At 41.5% G+C, this 20,930-nt stretch overlaps 1 protein-coding gene across 2 annotated transcripts in view; it reads left to right on the top strand.

Annotated features, from left to right (window-relative positions):
• Window positions 1-19,520, top strand: part of LOC138372362 (gastrula zinc finger protein XlCGF57.1-like) — a 30,428-nt gene extending 10,908 nt beyond the window's left edge. For both annotated transcript variants that reach the window (XR_011230796.1, XM_069337652.1), the window contains exon 2: window positions 19,183-19,520. The gene's annotated coding sequence lies outside the window, so the exon portion shown is untranslated. The remainder of the gene's footprint in view (window positions 1-19,182) is intronic.
• Window positions 19,521-20,930: the final 1,410 nt, after the last annotated feature.

The raw sequence follows: 20,930 nt of genomic DNA, 5'->3' as shown, positions 1-20,930 counted from the left end.
TTCGCATATAGTCCTGGGGACCATTCAGGCTTGTTCGCATTTGTGTTCCTCACGTGTGCCCCAAAGAATGAGGTGATTTGGTGAAATGCTATGCCCAAGATTACCATCCGAGTTGCCGTCGAGGAAGTGGCTCAAATAGCCTCGGCTATCACTTCCTTTTGACGGCCGTGATGGTCAAGCGGATTAAGGCGCCCTGTAGTTACCAGTTGCGTTGCTTCTGGGAGTATGGGTTCGAGTCACTTCTGGGGTGTGAGTTTTTATTCGCATATAGTCCTGGGGACCATTCAGGCTTGTTCGCATTTGTGTTCCTCACGTGTGCCCCAAAGAATGAGGTGATTTGGTGAAATGCTATGCCCAAGATTACCATCCGAGTTGCCGTCGGGGAAGTGGCTCAAATAGCCTCGGCTATCACTTCCTTTTGACGGCCGTGATGGTCAAGCGGATTAAGGCGCCCTGTAGTTACCAGTTGCGTTGCTTCTGGGAGTATGGGTTCGAGTCACTTCTGGGGTGTGAGTTTTCATTCGCATATAGTCCTGGGGACCATTCAGGCTTGTTCGCATTTGTGTTCCTCACGTGTGCCCCAAAGAATGAGGTGATTTGGTGAAATGCTATGCCCAAGATTACCATCCGAGTTGCCGTCGGGGAAGTGGCTCAAATAGCCTCGGCTATCACTTCCTTTTGACGGCCGTGATGGTCAAGCGGATTAAGGCGCCCTGTAGTTACCAGTTGCGTTGCTTCTGGGAGTATGGGTTCGAGTCACTTCTGGGGTGTGAGTTTTCATTCGCATATAGTCCTGGGGACCATTCAGGCTTGTTCGCATATATATATATATATATATATATATATATATATATATATATATATATATATATTTATGTCATACCTAGTAGCCAGAACACTCTTCTCGGCCTACTATGCAAGGCCCAATTTGCCTAAAAGGCCAAGTGATTTTCTTTATTTTCAATAAATTGTTTGCAGTTAGTTTATTTGAATTATTATTATTATATTATTTTAAGAACATGAACAATTTATGTTGAAAAACATAAATTGGTAGTTGAGTCGCAACATGGTTTTATAAATGGCCGTTCATGTTTAACAAATTTGTTATCTTTTTATTCTAGCATTGTTGAGGCAGTTGATAGTGGTAAGGATTGCGATGTTGTATACCTTGACTTTAGCAAAGCTTTTGATACAGTGCCACATGAAAGACTGATTAAAAAGATAGAGTCTCATGGTATTGGGGGTGCTATATTAAGCTGGATTAGGGCATGGCTATACCAAAGGAAACAGAGAGTTAGTATAAATGGAATCAAGTCAGAGTGGGAAGGTGTTGTAAGTGGAGTGCCTCAGGGCTCTGTCCTGGGACCTCTGTTGTTTGTAATGTATGTAAATGATTTAGATTCGGGTTTGAGTAGCAACATTTGCAAATTTGCCGATGATACGAAAATCGGTAGGGAAATTAATTCGGAGGAGGACTCACTATCACTTCAAGTTGATCTAGATAGGGTTTTGAAATGGTCAAAGGATTGGCAGATGCAGTTTAATGCTGATAAATGTAAAGTTCTGAGGTTAGGTAATGATGATAGAGTTACAAGATACGAGCTAGATGGTGTTGTGATTGCGAAGTCGGATTGCGAAAGGGATCTGGGAGTTATGATTAGTAAGAATTTAAAACAAAAGGATCAATGCATAAATGTTCGTAATAAGGCAAATCGGACACTTGGATTTATTAATCGCAGCGTTAGTAACAAGACACCTGGTGTGGTTCTCAAGCTATATCTTGCTCTAGTTAGGCCCCATTTAGATTATGCAGTTCAGTTTTGGTCGCCATATTATAGAATGGATATAAATTCACTTGAACGTGTCCAGCGTAGGATGACTAAGTTAATTCCCCAAATTAGAAATCTTTCATATGAAGAAAGATTAACAAAGCTTAAGTTGCATTCACTGGAAAGGCGAAGAGTTAGGGGTGACATGATAGAGGTTTAAAAGTGGATGAATGGACATAACCGGGGGGATATTAATAGGGTATTAAAAGTATCAACACAGGACAGAACACGAAACAATGGATATAAATTGGATAAGTTTAGATTTAGGAAAGACTTGGGTAAATACTGGTTCAGTAACAGGGTTGTTGATTTGTGGAACCAATTGCCGCGTAACATTGTGGAGGTGGGGTCCCTCGATTGTTTCAAGCACGGGTTGGACAAGTATATGAGTGGGATTGGGTGGTTATAGAATAGGAGCTGCCTCGTATGGGCCAATAGGCCTTCTGCAGTTACCTTTGTTCTTATGTTCTTATGAATTATTGACGTAGTTGAGTTTGTTTAGGTTAGGTTAAAATAGGTTAGGTTAGGTTAGGTAGGGTTGGTTAGGTTCAGTAATATTAGTTTTACATATCTACATTAGTTTTAAGTCAAATATAAACAAATTAACTCATACATAATGAAATGGGTGGCTCTATCATTTCATAAGAAAAAAATAGAAAAAATATGTTAGGAAAACTTGGCTTATTAGGCAAATCGGGCCTTGCATAGTAGGCTGAGTGCTGCGTTCTGGCTACTAGGTACAACATTATATATATATATATATATATATATATATATATATATATATATATATATATATATATATACATACATACATATATATATATATATATTAGTATATTTTGGTAGCAGTCTTTCCTGTAGACATATTTTATTAAATATGACCGAAAAAGTAAGATTAATAATTCTAACACGAATTTTCTCAATCTTTCGTACATTATGCTTCACTATTGGAGGTAAATCAAAAATCACTTCTCCAAAATTCATTTTTATTTCTAGTCTGACGCGACACGGGCGCGTTTCGTAAAACTTATTACATTTTCAAAGACTTCACAAATACACAACTGATTAGAACTTGCGTTTCCCTGGTTTTATATCTACATTTGAGTGAGGTGGGAAGGGTGATGTGGCATTACATTTGAGTAAGGTGGGAAGGATGATGTGGCATTAGAGGATATTAATAGGGTATTAAAAGTATCAACACAAGACAGAACACGAAACAATGGATATTGAATAGAAGTGTTTGTAGAAAGCCTATTGGTCCATATTTCTTGATGCTTCTATATTGGAGCGGAGTCTTGAGGTGGGTAGAATATAGTTGTGCAATAATTGGCTGTTGATTGCTGGTGTTGACTTCTTGATGTGTAGTGCCTCGCAAACGTCGAGCCGCCTGCTATCGCTGTATCTATCGATGATTTCTGTGTTGTTTACTAGGATTTCTCTGGCGATGGTTTGGTTATGGGAAGAGATTATATGTTCCTTAATGGAGCCCTGTTGTTTATGCATCGTTAAACGCCTAGAAAGAGATGTTGTTGTCTTGCCTATATACTGGGTTTTTTGGAGCTTACAGTCCCCAAGTGGGCATTTGAAGGCATAGACGACGTTAGTCTCTTTTAAAGCGTTCTGTTTCGTGTCTGGAGAGTTTCTCATGAGTAGGCTGGCCGTTTTTCTGGTTTTATAGTAAATCGTCAGTTGTATCCTCTGATTTTTGTCTGTAGGGATAACGTTTCTATTAACAATATCTTTCAGGACCCTTTCCTCTGTTTTATGAGCTGTGGAAAAGAAGTTCCTGTAAAATAGTCTAATAGGGGGTATAGGTGTTGTGTTAGTTGTCTCTTCGGAGGTTGCATGGCTTTTCACTTTCCTTCTTATGATGTCTTCGATGAAACCATTGGAGAAGCCGTTATTGACTAGAACCTGCCTTACCCTACAGAGTTCTTCGTCGACTTGCTTCCATTCTGAGCTGTGGCTGAGAGCACGGTCGACGTATGCGTTAACAACACTCCTCTTGTACCTGTCAGGGCAGTCGCTGTTGGCATTTAGGCACATTCCTATGTTTGTTTCCTTTGTGTAGACTGCAGTGTGGAAACCTCCGCCCTTTTCCATGACTGTTACATCTAGAAAAGGCAGCTTCCCATCCTTTTCTGTCTCGTAAGTGAAACGCAGCACGGAACTCTGCTCAAATGCCTCCTTCAGCTCCTGCAGATGTCTGACATCAGGTACCTGTGTAAAAATGTCGTCAACATACCTGCAGTATATGGCCGGTTTCAAGTTCATGTCGACTAAGACTTTTTGCTCGATGGTACCCATGTAGAAGTTTGCAAACAGGACACCTAGGGGAGAACCCATAGCGACCCCATCTACTTGCTTATACATGTGCCCATCCGGGCTCAAGAAGGGTGCCTCTTTAGTACAAGCTTGGAGTAGTTTCCTCAGAATACTTTCTGGCATGTCAAGAGGAGTACAGGCTGGATCACGATACACTCTGTCGGCTATCATTCCGATTGTCTCGTCCACAGGTACGTTGGTAAACAGCGATTCTACGTCCAACGAGGCTCTTATCCCTGTGGCCCGTGCGCCCCGCAGTAAGTCCACAAATTCCTTTGGAGACTTCAGGCTGAAGGCGCAAGGAACATAAGGAGTCAGCAGGCCGTTGAGTCGCTTCGCCAATCTGTACGTGGGTGTGGGTATCTGGCTAATGATTGGCCGAAGTGGGTTTCCAGGCTTGTGCGTCTTGACATTTCCATACGCATATCCAGGTTTATATTCCCCAATGATCTTTGGCAGGTGGAGTCCGGATTTCTTGGCGTTCACAGTTCGATCAGTTTGTTGACCTTTGCTTTTAATTCGGCTGTAGTGTCCTTCGTTACCCTTTGGAACTTAGTTTGGTCAGAGAGTATGATGTTCATTTTCGCCAGATATTCGTCTTTTTTAAGAATGACATATATTGGCGACTTGTCACCTCTCCTGACAACTATCTCCTTGTTCTCACGAAGGCTTTTAGCTGCCGCTCTAAGCTCGGGGGACAGTATGGTGCTTCTGTAGTTGCCTCGATTCTTTCCTCCTTCTGCAATAAGTTCTGCTTGTAAGGTATCTTTGGTAGTGACCTTCTTTGACCTTAGAAGAAGGTCACTACCAAAGATACCTTACAAGCAGAACTTATTGCAGAAGGAGGAAAGAATCGAGGCAACTACAGAAGCACCATACTGTCCCCCGAGCTTAGAGCGGCAGCTAAAAGCCTTCGTGAGAACAAGGAGATAGTTGTCAGGAGAGGTGACAAGTCGCCAATATATGTCATTCTTAAAAAAGACGAATATCTGGCGAAAATGAACATCATACTCTCTGACCAAACTAAGTTCCAAAGGGTAACGAAGGACACTACAGCCGAATTAAAAGCAAAGGTCAACAAACTGATCGAAACTGTGAACGCCAAGAAATCCGGACTCCACCTGCCAAAGATCATTGGGGAATATAAACCTGGATATGCGTATGGAAATGTCAAGACGCACAAGCCTGGAAACCCACTTCGGCCAATCATTAGCCAGATACCCACACCCACGTACAGATTGGCGAAGCGACTCAACGGCCTGCTGACTCCTTATGTTCCTTGCGCCTTCAGCCTGAAGTCTCCAAAGGAATTTGTGGACTTACTGCGGGGCGCACGGGCCACAGGGATAAGAGCCTCGTTGGACGTAGAATCGCTGTTTACCAACGTACCTGTGGACGAGACAATCGGAATGATAGCCGACAGAGTGTATCGTGATCCAGCCTGTACTCCTCTTGACATGCCAGAAAGTATTCTGAGGAAACTACTCCAAGCTTGTACTAAAGAGGCACCCTTCTTGAGCCCGGATGGGCACATGTATAAGCAAGTAGATGGGGTCGCTATGGGTTCTCCCCTAGGTGTCCTGTTTGCAAACTTCTACATGGGTACCATCGAGCAAAAAGTCTTAGTCGACATGAACTTGAAACCGGCCATATACTGCAGGTATGTTGACGACATTTTTACACAGGTACCTGATGTCAGACATCTGCAGGAGCTGAAGGAGGCATTTGAGCAGAGTTCCGTGCTGCGTTTCACTTACGAGACGGAAAAGGATGGGAAGCTGCCTTTTCTAGATGTAACAGTCATGGAAAAGGGCGGAGGTTTCCACACTGCAGTCTACACAAAGGAAACAAACATAGGAATGTGCCTAAATGCCAACAGCGACTGCCCTGACAGGTACAAGAGGAGTGTTGTTAACGCATACGTCGACCGTGCTCTCAGCCACAGCTCAGAATGGAAGCAAGTCGACGAAGAACTCTGTAGGGTAAGGCAGGTTCTAGTCAATAACGGCTTCTCCAATGGTTTCATCGAAGACATCATAAGAAGGAAAGTGAAAAGCCATGCAACCTCCGAAGAGACAACTAACACAACACCTATACCCCCTATTAGACTATTTTACAGGAACTTCTTTTCCACAGCTCATAAAACAGAGGAAAGGGTCCTGAAAGATATTGTTAATAGAAACGTTATCCCTACAGACAAAAATCAGAGGATACAACTGACGATTTACTATAAAACCAGAAAAACGGCCAGCCTACTCATGAGAAACTCTCCAGACACGAAACAGAACGCTTTAAAAGAGACTAACGTCGTCTATGCCTTCAAATGCCCACTTGGGGACTGTAAGCTCCAAAAAACCCAGTATATAGGCAAGACAACAACATCTCTTTCTAGGCGTTTAACGATGCATAAACAACAGGGCTCCATTAAGGAACATATAATCTCTTCCCATAACCAAACCATCGCCAGAGAAATCCTAGTAAACAACACAGAAATCATCGATAGATACAGCGATAGCAGGCGGCTCGACGTTTGCGAGGCACTACACATCAAGAAGTCAACACCAGCAATCAACAGCCAATTATTGCACAACTATATTCTACCCACCTCAAGACTCCGCTCCAATATAGAAGCATCAAGAAATATGGACCAATAGGCTTTCTACAAACACTTCTATTCAATATCCATTGTTTCGTGTTCTGTCTTGTGTTGATACTTTTAATACCCTATTAATATCCTCTAATGCCACATCATCCTTCCCACCTTACTCAAATGTAATGCCACATCACCCTTCCCACCTCACTCAAATGTAGATATAAAACCAGGGAAACGCAAGTTCTAATCAGTTGTGTATTTGTGAAGTCTTTGAAAATGTAATAAGTTTTACGAAACGCGCCCGTGTCGCGTCAGACTAGAAATAAAAATGAATTTTGGAGAAGTGATTTTTGATTTACCTCCAATAGTGAAGCATAATGTACGAAAGATTGAGAAAATTCGTGTTAGAATTATTAATCTTACTTTTTCGGTCATATTTAATAAAATATATATATATATATATATATATATATATATATATATATATATATATATATATATATATATATATATATTGTATGTATATGTATATGTATGTATATGTATATATATATATATATATATATATATATATATATATATATATATATATATATATATATATATATATATATATATATATATATATATATATATAATGTTGTACCTAGTAGCCAGAACGCAGCACTCAGCCTACTATGCAAGGCCCGATTTGCCTAATAAGCCAAGTTTTCCTAACATATATATATATATATATATATATATATATATATATATATATATATATATATATATATATATATATATATGACAGTATATATCATATACTGTCATAGTATATGACATAGATATAGCTTAGACAGTATATATATATATATATATATATATATATATATATATATATATATATATATATATATATATATATATATATATATATATTGCCCCAATAGATTGCCACAAGGATAGTAAACATATCCATGAAACCCAAGGCCATTCAATGCTCCAGATTGATATGTTGCTCGACCTCCCTCGTGGTCATCCTGGCCAGTCTCTTTGCGTAATGAAGATCACTTTTGATAGGTCCCTTCCGTCTTCCGTAATTCTTGCTGGTGCCAGATGCTCATGAAGGAGCATCTGTTCTCCTCCCTCTGCAATAGGTGCTGGAAATTTGGGCATGATCCCTTCAAATGCACAAGTGCCATGTCTCTGATGCCTCTTGTGTGGATACTCAGGTCATTATTAGACAGTGCTTTTCTTCCCAAGCTCACTGCATCAATTGCAGTGATGCCCACCCTACCTTCTCTCGCACATGTGTGCAATACAAATTTGAGGAAGCCATCCTCAATTTGAAACATCAGAATCATTTATCTTTTCTTGAGGTGAGACGCCAAGTACGCCATCTTTTATCTTCCTCTGGCATGTCTTATACTCGTATATTGCGTTCCACTTGTCGCCCTCTCCCACTCCCTATCTCAGTTTTGCAACCGTTTCCAGGCCATGGACCTGGACACCACCACCACCACCACCACCTCACCTGCTCTACTGAATTCTGGGCCAGAGGGTCTTCCTCCTGGTTCTCTGTCTGGTGTCTCCCTTCCCTTCCTCCCTTCCTTCCTTCCCAGTGTTCCCTCCACACCGCGTGTCCATCCAGGTCGTTGTCCCTCCTCCCAGCAATCTTCATATTAAGAACATAAGAACATAAGAACAAAGGCAACTGCAGAAGGCCTATTGGCCCAAACGAGGCAGCTCCTATCTATAACCACCCAATCCCACTCATATACTTGTCCAACCCGCGCTTGAAACAATCGAGGGACCCCATATCCACCACATTACGCGGCAATTGGTTCCACAAATCAACAACCCTGTTATTGAACCATTATTTACCCAAGTCTGTCCTAAATCTAAACTTAATCAAATTTATACCCATTGTTTCGTGTTCTGTCTTGTGTTGATATATTTAATACCCTATTAATATCTCCCCTGTTATGTCCATTCATCCACTTGATAACCTCTATCATGTCAGTCCTCACTCTTCGCCTTTCCAGTGAATGTAACTTAAGCTTTGTTAATCTTTCTTCATATGAAAGATTTCTAATTTGGGGAATTAACTTAGTCATCCTACGTTGGACACATTCAAGTGAATTTATATCCATTCTATAATACGGCGACCAAAACTGAACTGCATAATCTAAATGGGGCCTAACTAGAGCAAGATATAGCTTAAGAACTACACCAGGTGTCTTGTTACTAACGCTTCGATTAATAAATCCCAGTGTCCTATTCACCTTATTACGAACATTCATGCATTGATCCTTTTGTTTTAAATTCTTACTGATCATAACTCCCAGATCCCTTTCGCAATCCGACTTCGCAATCTCAACACCATCTAGCTTGTAACTCTATCATCATTACCTAGCCTCAGAACTTTACATTTATCAGCATTAAACTGCATTTGCCAATCCTTTGACCATTTCAGAACCCTATCTAGATCAATTTGAAGTGATAGTGAGTCCTCCTCCGAATTAATTTCCCTACCGATTTTCGTATCATCGGCAAATTTGCAAATGTTGCTACTCAAACCTGAATCTAAATCATTTATATATATTATAAACAACAGAGGTCCCAGGACAGAGCCCTGAGGTACTCCACTAACAACATTATCCCACTCTGACTTGATTCCATTTATACTAACTCTCTGTTTCCTATGGAATAGCCATGACCTAAGAACATAAGAACAAACACAAGAACACAAGAACACACAAGAACAAAGGCAACCGCAGAAGGCCTATTGGCCCATACGAGGCAGCTCCTATTCTATAACCACCCAATCCCACTCATATACTTGTCCAACCCGTGCTTGAAACAATCGAGGGACCCCACCTCCACAATGTTACGCGGCAATTGGTTCCACAAATCAACAACCCTGTTACTGAACCAGTATTTACCCAAGTCTTTCCTAAATCTAAACTTATCCAATTTATATCCATTGTTTCGTGTTCTGTCCTGTGTTGATACTTTTAATACCCTATTAATATCCCCCCGGTTATGTCCATTCATCCACTTGTAAACCTCTATCATGTCACCCCTAACTCTTCGCCTTTCCAGTGAATGCAACTTAAGCTTTGTTAATCTTTCTTCATATGAAAGATTTCTAATTTGGGGAATTAACTTAGTCATCCTACGCTGGACACGTTCAAGTGAATTTATATCCATTCTATAATATGGCGACCAAAACTGAACTGCATAATCTAAATGGGGCCTAACTAGAGCAAGATATAGCTTGAGAACCACACCAGGTGTCTTGTTACTAACGCTGCGATTAATAAATCCACGTGTCCGATTTGCCTTATTACGAACATTTATGCATTGATCCTTTTGTTTTAAATTCTTACTAATCATAACTCCCAGATCCCTTTCGCAATCCGACTTCGCAATCACAACACCATCTAGCTCGTATCTTGTAACTCTATCATCATTACCTAACCTCAGAACTTTACATTTATCAGCATTAAACTGCATCTGCCAATCCTTTGACCATTTCAAAACCCTATCTAGATCAACTTGAAGTGATAGTGAGTCCTCCTCCGAATTAATTTCCCTACCGATTTTCGTATCATCGGCAAATTTGCAAATGTTGCTACTCAAACCTGAATCTAAATCATTTATATATATTATAAACAACAGAGGTCCCAGGACAGAGCCTTGAGGCACTCCACTTACAACATTTTCCCACTCTGACTTGATTCCATTTATACTAACTCTCTGTTTCCTTTGGTATAGCCATGCCCTAATCCAGCTTAATATAGCACCCCCAATACCATGAGACTCCATCTTTTTAATCAGTCTTTCATGTGGCACTGTATCAAAAGCTTTGCTAAAGTCAAGGTACACAACATCGCAATCCTTACCACTATCAACTGTCTCAACAATGCTAGAATAAAAAGATAACAAATTTGTCAAACATGAACGGCCATTTATAAAACCATGTTGCGACTCAATTATTAATTTATGTTTTTCAAGATGAAGACGAATTTTATTTGCTATTATGGATTCGAGTAACTTTCCCACAATAGACGTTAGGCTAATTGGTCGATAGTTAGACGCAAGTGATCTATCTCCTTTCTTAAAAACTGGTATCACATTAGCAACTTTCCAAAACTCTGGCACTCTGCCTGACTCTATTGATTTATTAAATATGGTTGACAGTGGGTCACAAAGCTCCTCTTTGCATTCTTTAAGCACCCTGGCAAACACTTCATCCGGCCCTGGGGATTTGTTTGGTTTGAGTTTTACTATTTGTTTAAGAACATCCTCCCTGGTAACTGCTAAACTCGTCAACCTGTCCTCGTCCCCACCCACATAGACTTGTTCGGCTGAAGGCATATTGTTAAGTTCCTCTTTAGTAAATACAGATACAAAATATTTATTAAAAATACTACTCATCTCTTCATCACTATCTGTTATTTGACCTGTCTCAGTTTTTAATGGACCTATCCTTTCCCTAGTCTTAGTACGATATAACTGAAAAAACCCTTTAGGATTTGTCTTTGCTTGCCCTGCTATGCGAACTTCATAGTTTCTTTTTGCTTTCCTTATCTCTTTTTTTAACATTTCTAACCAGTTGTACGAATTCCTGTTCTAAAGTGACCTCCCCATTTTTAATCCTTTTGTACCAAGCTCTCTTTTTACCTATAAGGTTCTTCAAATTCTTTGTTATCCACTTTGGGTCATTAGTATTCGATCTATTCAATTTGTATGGTATACTACGTTCCTGTGCTTTGTTTAGAATATTCTTAAATAAGTTATATATTGAATCCACATCGAAGTCCCCATTTAAGTCACCTATCGCTGGGTTCATGTCTCGCTCCAAGACCGGCCCCCACCCCATACCCAAGACTTTCCAATCAATTTGACCCAAAAAATTTCTTAGGCTATTAAAATCAGCTTTTCGAAAATCTGGCACTTTAACAGAATTTTCTCCTACTGGTCTATTCCATTCTATGCTAAATCTGATTTCTTTGTGATCACTGCTCCCTAGCTCACTCCCTATTTCGATGTCATTAATTTGCATTTCCCTGTTAGTTAACACTAAATCTAAAATATTATTTTCCCGTGTTGGTTCCTTAATGTGTTGCGTAAGAAAGCAATCGTCAATTAATTCTAGAAAATCTTCTGCTTCACTATTCCCTGTTTTGTTCAACCAGTTTATTCCGCTAAAATTAAAGTCACCCATGACATAAATACTGTTAGATCTAGATGCTCTAGATATTTCATCCCATAGGTGCTTTGCTTCCATTCTGTCTAAATTTGGTGGCCTATATATTACTCCTATTATAATATTATTTGCTTTTTCGTTTAATTCTATCCAAATAGTTTCTGTGTGTGGCTCTGTTTTGATTCCCTCTTTGAGACTACATTTCAAATTGTCCCTAACATATATGGCTACTCCACCTCCTCGTCTAATATATCTATCTGAGTGAAATAGTTTAAATCCATATATTTGATATTCAGCTAATAGTTCTCTATTTTCTACATTCATCCACGTTTCGGTAAGTGCAATAATATCTATTTTTTCTGTGCAGACAAGAGCATTTAATTCGTTAATTTTATTTCTTAGACTTCTGCTGTTAGTGTAATATACCCTAAGTGAATTGTTATTTTGCGGACCTTCTCTTTCCCTGATCGTTTTGCCAATTCCTTTCTCCCACAAACACATACTTTTATTACCTCCTTCCTCCAAATCAATTCCCATACCTCTATCTACTAACAGTTTAAACCCAAACAAACACCTCTAACCACTTCTTCCAACGAGTTCGCAACAGCAACAACCCCAGCTCTCGATAGATGCACCCCATCACGAGCATACATTTCATTTTTTCCATAGAAGTGTTCCCAGTTGTCTATGAAAGATATTGCATTTGATTTGCAATATCTTTCCAGCCGGCAATTGACACCAAGTGCCCTCGATATCCATTCATTTCCCACTCCCTTTCTTGGAAGAATGCCACATATGATGCCACCTAATCCAACTTAATATAGCACCCCCAATACCATGAGCTTCTATTTTTTAATTAGTCTTTCATGTGGCACTGTATCAAAAGCTTTGCTAAAGTCAAGGTACACAACATCACAATCCTTACCACTATCAACTGCCTCAACTATGCTGGAATAAAAAGTTAGCAAATTTGTTAAACATGAACGGCCATTTGTAAAACCATGTTGCGACTCATTTATTAATTTATGTTTTTCAAGATGGAGACGAATTTTAGTTTAGTTTAGTTCATTTATTATGCACCCCATACCCATCTTGTGGGCGGTAGTGGAAAGGGTTACAGAGGCACATAATGGGCTCAGGGACTGAACCCCACAATTCATTTAGCTAAGCAAGTTACAATCTTGATGAGCTAGTTACAAAATTCAATATAAGTCATCACATCAACAATGATGATTGACGAATTGTATTTGCAATTATTGATTCACGAATTGAATTTGCAATTATTGATTCACGAATTGAATTTGCAATTATTGATTCACGAATTGAATTTGCAATTGCATTTGTAGACGAATTGTATTTGCAATTATTGATTCAAGTAACTTTCCCACAATAGACGTTAGGCTAATTGGCCGATAGTTTGACGCAAGTGATCTATCTCATTTCTTAAAAATTGGTACCACATTAGCTACCTTCCATGACTCTGGCACTCTGCCTGACTCTATTGATTTATTAAATATGGTAGACAGTGGCTCAGAAAGCTCCTCTTTGCATTCTTTAAGCACCCTGGCAAACACTTCATCCGGCCCTGGTGATTTGTTTGGTTTTAGTTTTTCTAATTGTTTAATTACATCCTCCCTGGTAACTGCTAAACTAGTCAACCTGTCCTCATCCCCACCCACATAGACTTGTTCGGCTGAAGGCATATTGTTAAGTTCTTCTTTAGTAAATACAGATATAAAATATTTGTTAAAAATACTACTCATCTCCTTGTCATTATCCGTTATTTGACCTGTCTCAGATTTTAATGGACCTATCCTTTCCCTAGTCTTAGTTCGATATAACTGAAAAAACCCTTTAGGATTTGACTTTGTTTGCTCTGCTATGCGAAGTTCATAGTTTCTTTTTGCTTTCCTAATCTCTTTTTTAACATTTGTAACCAGTTGTATGAATTCCTGTTCTAAACTGACTTCCCCATTCTTAATCCTTTTGTACCAAGCTCTCTTATTCCCTATAAGGTTCTTTAAATTATTTGTTATTCACTTTGGGTCATTAGTATTCGATCTATTCAATTTGTATGGTATACTACGTTCCTGTGCTTTGTTTAGAATATTCTTAAATAAGTTATATATTAAATCCACATTGAAATCCCCTTTTACGTCACCTATCGCTGGGTTCATGTCTCGCTCCAAGATCTGCCCACAGCCCATACCCAAGACTTTCCAATCTATTTGACCCAAAAAAAATTCTTAGCCATTAAAATCAGCTTTTCGAAAATCTGGCACTTTAACAGAATTTTCTCCTACAGGTCTATTCCATTCTATGCTAAATCTGATTACTTTGTGATCACTGTTCCCTAGCTCACTCCCTATTTCGATGTCATTAATTTGTGTTTCCCTGTTAGTTAACACTAAATCTAAAATATTATTTTCCCGCGTTGGTTCCTTAATGTTTTGTGTAAGAAAGCAATTGTCAATTAATTCTAGAAAATCTTCTGCTTCACTATTCCCTGTTTTGTTCACCCAGTTTATTGCACTAAAATTAAAGTCACCCATGACATAAATACTGTTAGATCTAGATGCTCTAGATATTTCATTCCATAGATGCTTTGCTTCCATTCTGTCTAAATTTGGTGGCCTATATATAACTCCTATTATAATATTATTTGCTTTTTCGTTTAATTCTATCAAAATAGTTTCTGTGTGTGGCTCAGTTTTGATTCCCTCTTTGAGACTACATTTCAAATTGTCCCTAACATATATGGCTACTCCCCCTCCTCGTCTAATATATCTATCTGTGTGAAATAGTTTAAATCCATTTATCTGATATTCAGCTAATAGTTCTCTATTTTCTACGTTCATCCACGTTTCGGTAAGTGCAATAATATCTATTTTTTCTGTGCAGACAAGAGCATTTAATTCATTAATTTTATTTCTTCTACTTCTACTGTTAGTGTAATATATCCTAAGTGAATTGTTATTTTGAGGCCCTTTTCTTTCCCTGATCATTTTGCCAATTCTTTTCTCCCACGAACACATACTTTTATTACCTCCTTCCTCCAAATCAATTCCCATACCACTATCTACTAACAGTTTAAACCCAAACAAACACCTCTAACCACTGGTTCCAACGAGTTCGCAACAGCAACAACCCCAGCCCTCGATAGATGGACCCCATCACGAGCATACATTTCATTTCTTCCATAGAAGTGTTCCCAGTTGTCTATGAAAGATATTGCATTTGATTTGCAATATCTTTCCAGCCGGCAATTGACACCAAGTGCCCTCGACATCCATTCATTTCCCACTCCCTTTCTTAGAAGAATGCCACATATGATCGGGATTCCTCCCTTGCTCCTAACTAATTCTATGGCTGTCCTGAATCTCTGTATTAGTTCCTCACTCCTAACTCGTCCAACATCATTACCCCCTGCGCTAATACAAATAATGGGTTTGTTCCCATTTCCCGTCATAATATCATTCATGTTTCCAACAATATCGGCAATTCCAGCTCCCGGATAGCAAACCCTTAATCTGTTCCCCCTATCTCTGGCACAAAACGTTCTGTCTAAATACCTCACCTGGGAATCTCCCACAACCAAAATTCGCTTCGGTACCTCCTTAACTTTCTGAGCAGCCTGAGGGGCCTGCGCTCCGCTGCTCCTCGCTGGTTTCTGTTCCGAGTGAACTGGAGGCTCACCACAGCACTCATCTTCCAACACGGCAAATGAGTTTGCTGTCCTTAGGGCGTCTGTAGGTGGCCTTGTCAAGGTCTTCTTAAGACCCCTGTCCTTCACGACTCCCCACGACGAGGTCCCGTCAACACTGGTCTCCTCCACGACGGCTGAGACTTCCTCCCGAAGTCTCAGCCGTCGTACCTCCTCCTGCAGGGAATCTATCTGTGCTCTCAGAGCTCCAACCAGACTCACCAAATCCTTCACTAATCCTTCAATTATTGCAATAATAATGTTACAACAATCGGAGCTCCAGCTAACACAACCTCTCACTGTGACTGCACCTGACTGACTTTATTGACTGCTCCTTTTCTCCTTCTGTTGAGACTGCAATGGCTGTCGCCCAGTACGATGCTGCTGGCACACCTATCTATATCAGAAACATAAGCCTGGCTCCTCTTCTTCCTCCCCAGCAGGTAAGAAGGCATCAATCTCTTCCTCACCTTACGACTCCGACTCTATCTCTGAATCCCCCTCCCATTTCGGTGATTAAGTCCTCTGTCCCAAATATAGAAATTCCCTTGGCCCTCAATTCTCTCTTGGATGCTGCCCTTGATGAGGTGCACTCCCCTGTTTCTGCCCCTCCTCTCCCTGATTGCCTTGACCGCAGCTCTCCAATGCTGCTCTGGACCCAGTCAGTCCACCTCTGGTTCATCCTACCACTACCTTGACTCCATTGTTCTTGCTAGATTTACCTGTTCCTGCTAGATTTACCTGTTCTTGCTAGATTTACCTGTTCTTGCTAGATTTACTTGTTCTTGCTAGATTTATCTATGCCCCATAACCCCAATTTCACTGATCCTGATCTTGATATTAGTATACTGTTTTAATTTGTCTTTGTTTGTCCCATGTTCTCTATTTCTATTCTTTCTATTTTTGACAATGTTTATTCTTCATTTGAATATTCGTGTATTTTATACCAACTTATATGAATTCCAGCTTCGGATATCACAGTTTTCACTGCTTTGTGTCTGTCTCCAGGAGCCAGACACAACTGGTAAGCCATGAGCACTACCTTCTTCACCTTGTCGTAATCACTGGAGTCATCAAGGGACAACGTGGAGTAGGTAATTTGGGCCTTCCCAGTCAAGACGGACTGTATCATGATGGCCCAATTTTCCTTTGGCCAATCCAAAGAGGCAGCAACTTTCTCGAAGGCTGCGAAGAACTTCGAAACTTCCTTTTCGTTGAATTTAGGGACCATCTTTATATTCCTTACCGGATCAAAACTACTTGTTAACGTTGTTTTCCTCTGACCACCTAATCGCAATACTTCTAACTCGTGTAGTCTTTCCTTCTCCCTTTCTTGCCTTTCTTTTTCCTTTTCTTCTAATTCCAACCGTTTCATTTCCATTTCCTTTTCTTTCATTTCTCGTTCTTTCTCTATTTCCCTTTCTTTCATTGCCATTTCTTTCTCTTTAATTTCCTGTTCTATTTCTAATTTCTTCCACTCTATCTCACGATTTATTTCTAAGGCTCGCATTTTGACAGTTAGAAAACTTATATTCAGTTTACCCGCATTACTTTCACCATCACTACCTTTATCTTCCTTTTCAGTGGCAGCTACCACCTCACTTTCCTTCGTGTCCTGTGCCTCGCTTTCCTGCTTCTCCCCGGCCTTCAAATGTTTGTGAACCTTTGACAAGATCTCAACACGGGAATCGCTGTCACGTATTTTGATCTCCAGATAGGCACTCACTAGCACAAGTTCTTACTTTCCCAGATATTTCAATCTGGCAAGACAGTCCTCCTTGTTCAGAAAGTCCTAAACATAGTCCAGATCCTCAATGGTCACTTTCTCCGCCATTGTCACTTAAGTGGTGCACGAACACTTAACACACTGCTTTACTTGAGCACTTAACACACCGAGCACTGTACTTCGCCAATACTGTACTTAATCGCACCGAGCACCGAACTCGCCAATACTGCACTTAATCACACAGAGCACTGCACTTGCCAATATTGCACTTAATCACACTGCACTGAACAGGACGTATAACATCCTAATAATTACAAACAGGGGAATTATTCACAGGAGATTGCACTACGTCACCATCCCTGTCAAACATGCTTGACAAGGGGTCGGATCCCGCAGGGGATGCCAATTATGTTACAGCCCTACTGGGACGCAACCGGGTTCTTTTCTGATGGTATTAGTTTTTTGGGCATCCAGCCCCAAGTTAGTAGAGGCTTTCAAGGGGTGAGCTCCATAACGCAAGTAAAATCAATGGGGGTGGTACATTAAATACACAAGTATACTTAATTATATATATTCCTTTCCCACCACCATATGTAAATTAAAGTCACAAAAGGGAATTATTACAACACAGTATTTACATCTTAGTCTTCCTCTGAAGACACTGGAGACTTGGCGATGCTCACTCTGGGTAGCCTTTCCTGGTTTTCTCTTCCATGGCCCAGAACCCACCATGAATCTACCCTGGCCACAGGCCAGCCAAATTACAATCTCACTGGGTGCCTCGTCGTGATGGCCTACAACCACAGTCCAGCCTGTAGCTGGCAGGTACTAGTCATCCTCGCTGTTAGGCCACTCCATGACTAATACTAAGGTTGCGAGCCCTAGGCAGGAGCCTCGTGTGACTCGCTGGTCACTCTCCTCGGTCGGCACCGCAGTGGGTGGTCTCTTCCACCAGCCAGCCCCGGAGACGGCGAATCCTGTCACTGCCACTCCTCAGGCAGGCTATCACGCACTCAGCAGAGTTCATCCAGGGGTGGCTCACAGCTTCTACAAAGCAGACTGGTGAAGAGACCTTGGCTGCCTTGGGTAGACTGATTCAACGTACCTCACAGCCGTCCTAGGTTGACTCTGAAAGCAGACACGTCATCAGTACTGGGGACACTACATGGGATCACTAGGAAACATCACTTACTAGCTTAGACACAAACGTCCACTTATTCGCTCCATAGATGGCGATCACTGTCTAAGCGCCACCTCACCAGAGGTCAGCAGCGGCTACGTCACGAGCCGACTAGGACAGGCATCCAGCACTTATTGCCGGCATCTCTCGTCATCACTAGATGGCGTTGTCCATGTTGTGGGATTTTCGGGAGCGGACTCACAGATGGCGTGGACTTCACAGCTTCTTGCTCGGGCGAGGAATTTTGGTTCGTAACACGCGCGCCCAAAGTCCATGCTTTGGGCACACTATACAGTAATGTAAGTTTGCCTCGGGTAATAAATAACAGTGATCATCATTACCCAGTTTCAGGGGATGGACGGTGTTTCAGGCCATCCTCCAAAGGTTTCACAATGTCAACAAGAAAACGGTCAATTTAAAGTAGTCTCTCCTACCCTACCAGAGGCTCCAAAACAGAAAATGGGACAGTACATCACTTTTTTGAGTTGCTTTCATTTTCTTGTAAATTTTTTGGCCTTGTGTGATGCATATGAGCAAAAACTGATGCTCTTTATCAGAGGACAGGTTAGGTATTTACTTGGAGTAGAGAGAATATTATAGAGAATCTTTTTTTTTCTCTTTGGCAGGAACACCACTTGAATATGGCGCTGCTTGTGTGGGTGTGGCAGCGAAATGATCTGGCCGCAGCGGTGCGACCCATCGTGGCTGTACTGATTTACGTGCTGGATGATCCCAGAAGCACCTTAAGTCGGACCTTAGCGTGCATCTTAGCCCGGACACAAGTTCGAACCCTCATTACGGCCTTTGTGGATGTGTTCATTAAATGAATAATGATATTGTGATTTCTGTATCACAAGTGATGTTCTTTTCCTTAAGAATGTATTCCATGATTTGTATACAGATAAAGGTTTGATTGTTAACAGTTGTGTACCTCAACTTGGCTTGATAATAAACAATAAAAGTATATTTGAGTTTAAAAACTTATTATTGCTGTCAAGTTTCATAATTTCTGGAGTACAAGACGACTGGTATTGCCCCTTTTAACCCCTCCGTGGTGCCTCCTTGCCGTGGTGAGGGGCTCACGTACACCTCCCTGTGACCGGTGTAGGTTGCCTTTGCCCCCTCTCCTGCCCCTTTTTGGGTGGTGGACGTGCTGAAGGACACCACGTAGGGGCCTTATGAGCCATCGGACCACCCGCTGGAGGGGTCGCCTGTGAGGGGCCGCCCTGAGTGGATGGTTGGGTGTCCAGGCTGGTGCGATAGGGGGAATGGGGTCTTAGCACCAGTGTGGGAGAATGGACGATGTTGTAGGACTCCCCTGTTGAAAAGGGGGAGCACCGCTGGGGTCAAAGCACCCTTCCTGCACTGGCCCGCGCTCAGCCTCCCTGGCTGCCCTGGTAGGTGGTATCTCTTGGTTCCAGGTCCCAAACTTTTGATATTGTTTGCTGCATGGATGACGACACGACTTCTCTTAGCCAGGCTCATGGGGTGGGTGACCAGGCCCCTGAGTTGGACCGTCCTGGAAGACCAGGATCTGTAGCCCCCACTACAGGGCCCGGTTTAGGCCCAGACTGGACTCTTCCTTCCTGCTCCCCTCCCTCCTCTGTGGTTGGGTCGAGCCCCAAGCCTGCTGTGACCGCCTCGTCCCCTTGCATGGCTAAATCTTATTGTGACTACTGCGCCTTTTGACCCATCTCTCTCTAAAGGTTCTCATCGCCGTCCCCGCCATGGCTACTCTCTCTTATGCTCCCTTCCCATACTAATTCGTACCATGCTTTGTTTGGTCCTCCTACGTGGACTAATTACTTTGACCTCCATCCTTTACATTCAACTCCTGACAATTTTTCCCTTCATAGGCATCTTGTAGATTCCGTAGATGCCTCAGTTACCTTCAACCCCACCCGTCTTGGTACCCGTGTCGTTGCTGCTTCTCAGGATGCAGCCACCCGCTTGGCCACCTGTTCCTGCCTTGGCGAGACCCCTGTTCGGGTCTCAAAGAATGCTCGGGTAAATGCCAGTGTTGACACTGTTCTCCTCCCACACCATGTTGCGACTAGTGTTAGGAATCTAAAAGACTGAAAAGACCACGAGGATATCAAGCATATCCTCAAGGCCCAGGGTCATTCTGTCCTCCAGGTGGATACGTTTACTCATCCCCCTCATGGTTATCGCCTTCTGCCCCTTCGGGTTGTGAAGATTAACTTTGATGGTAGGATCCTTCCGCCCTCTGTCATTCTTGTTGGTGCCAGATGCTCCGTTCAGGTGAATATTCCATCTCCTCGGCTCTGCAATAAGTGCTGGAGGTTTGGGCATGGTGCCTTCAAATGCTCTAGTCCTGTCTCTCTCTGTCCCATGTGTGGAGGCGAGGGTCACT

This window comes from Procambarus clarkii, chromosome 38 (assembly GCF_040958095.1).
Source record: "Procambarus clarkii isolate CNS0578487 chromosome 38, FALCON_Pclarkii_2.0, whole genome shotgun sequence".
NCBI lineage: Eukaryota > Metazoa > Arthropoda > Malacostraca > Decapoda > Cambaridae > Procambarus > Procambarus clarkii.
This window is presented reverse-complemented; position numbering and strand designations above follow the sequence as displayed.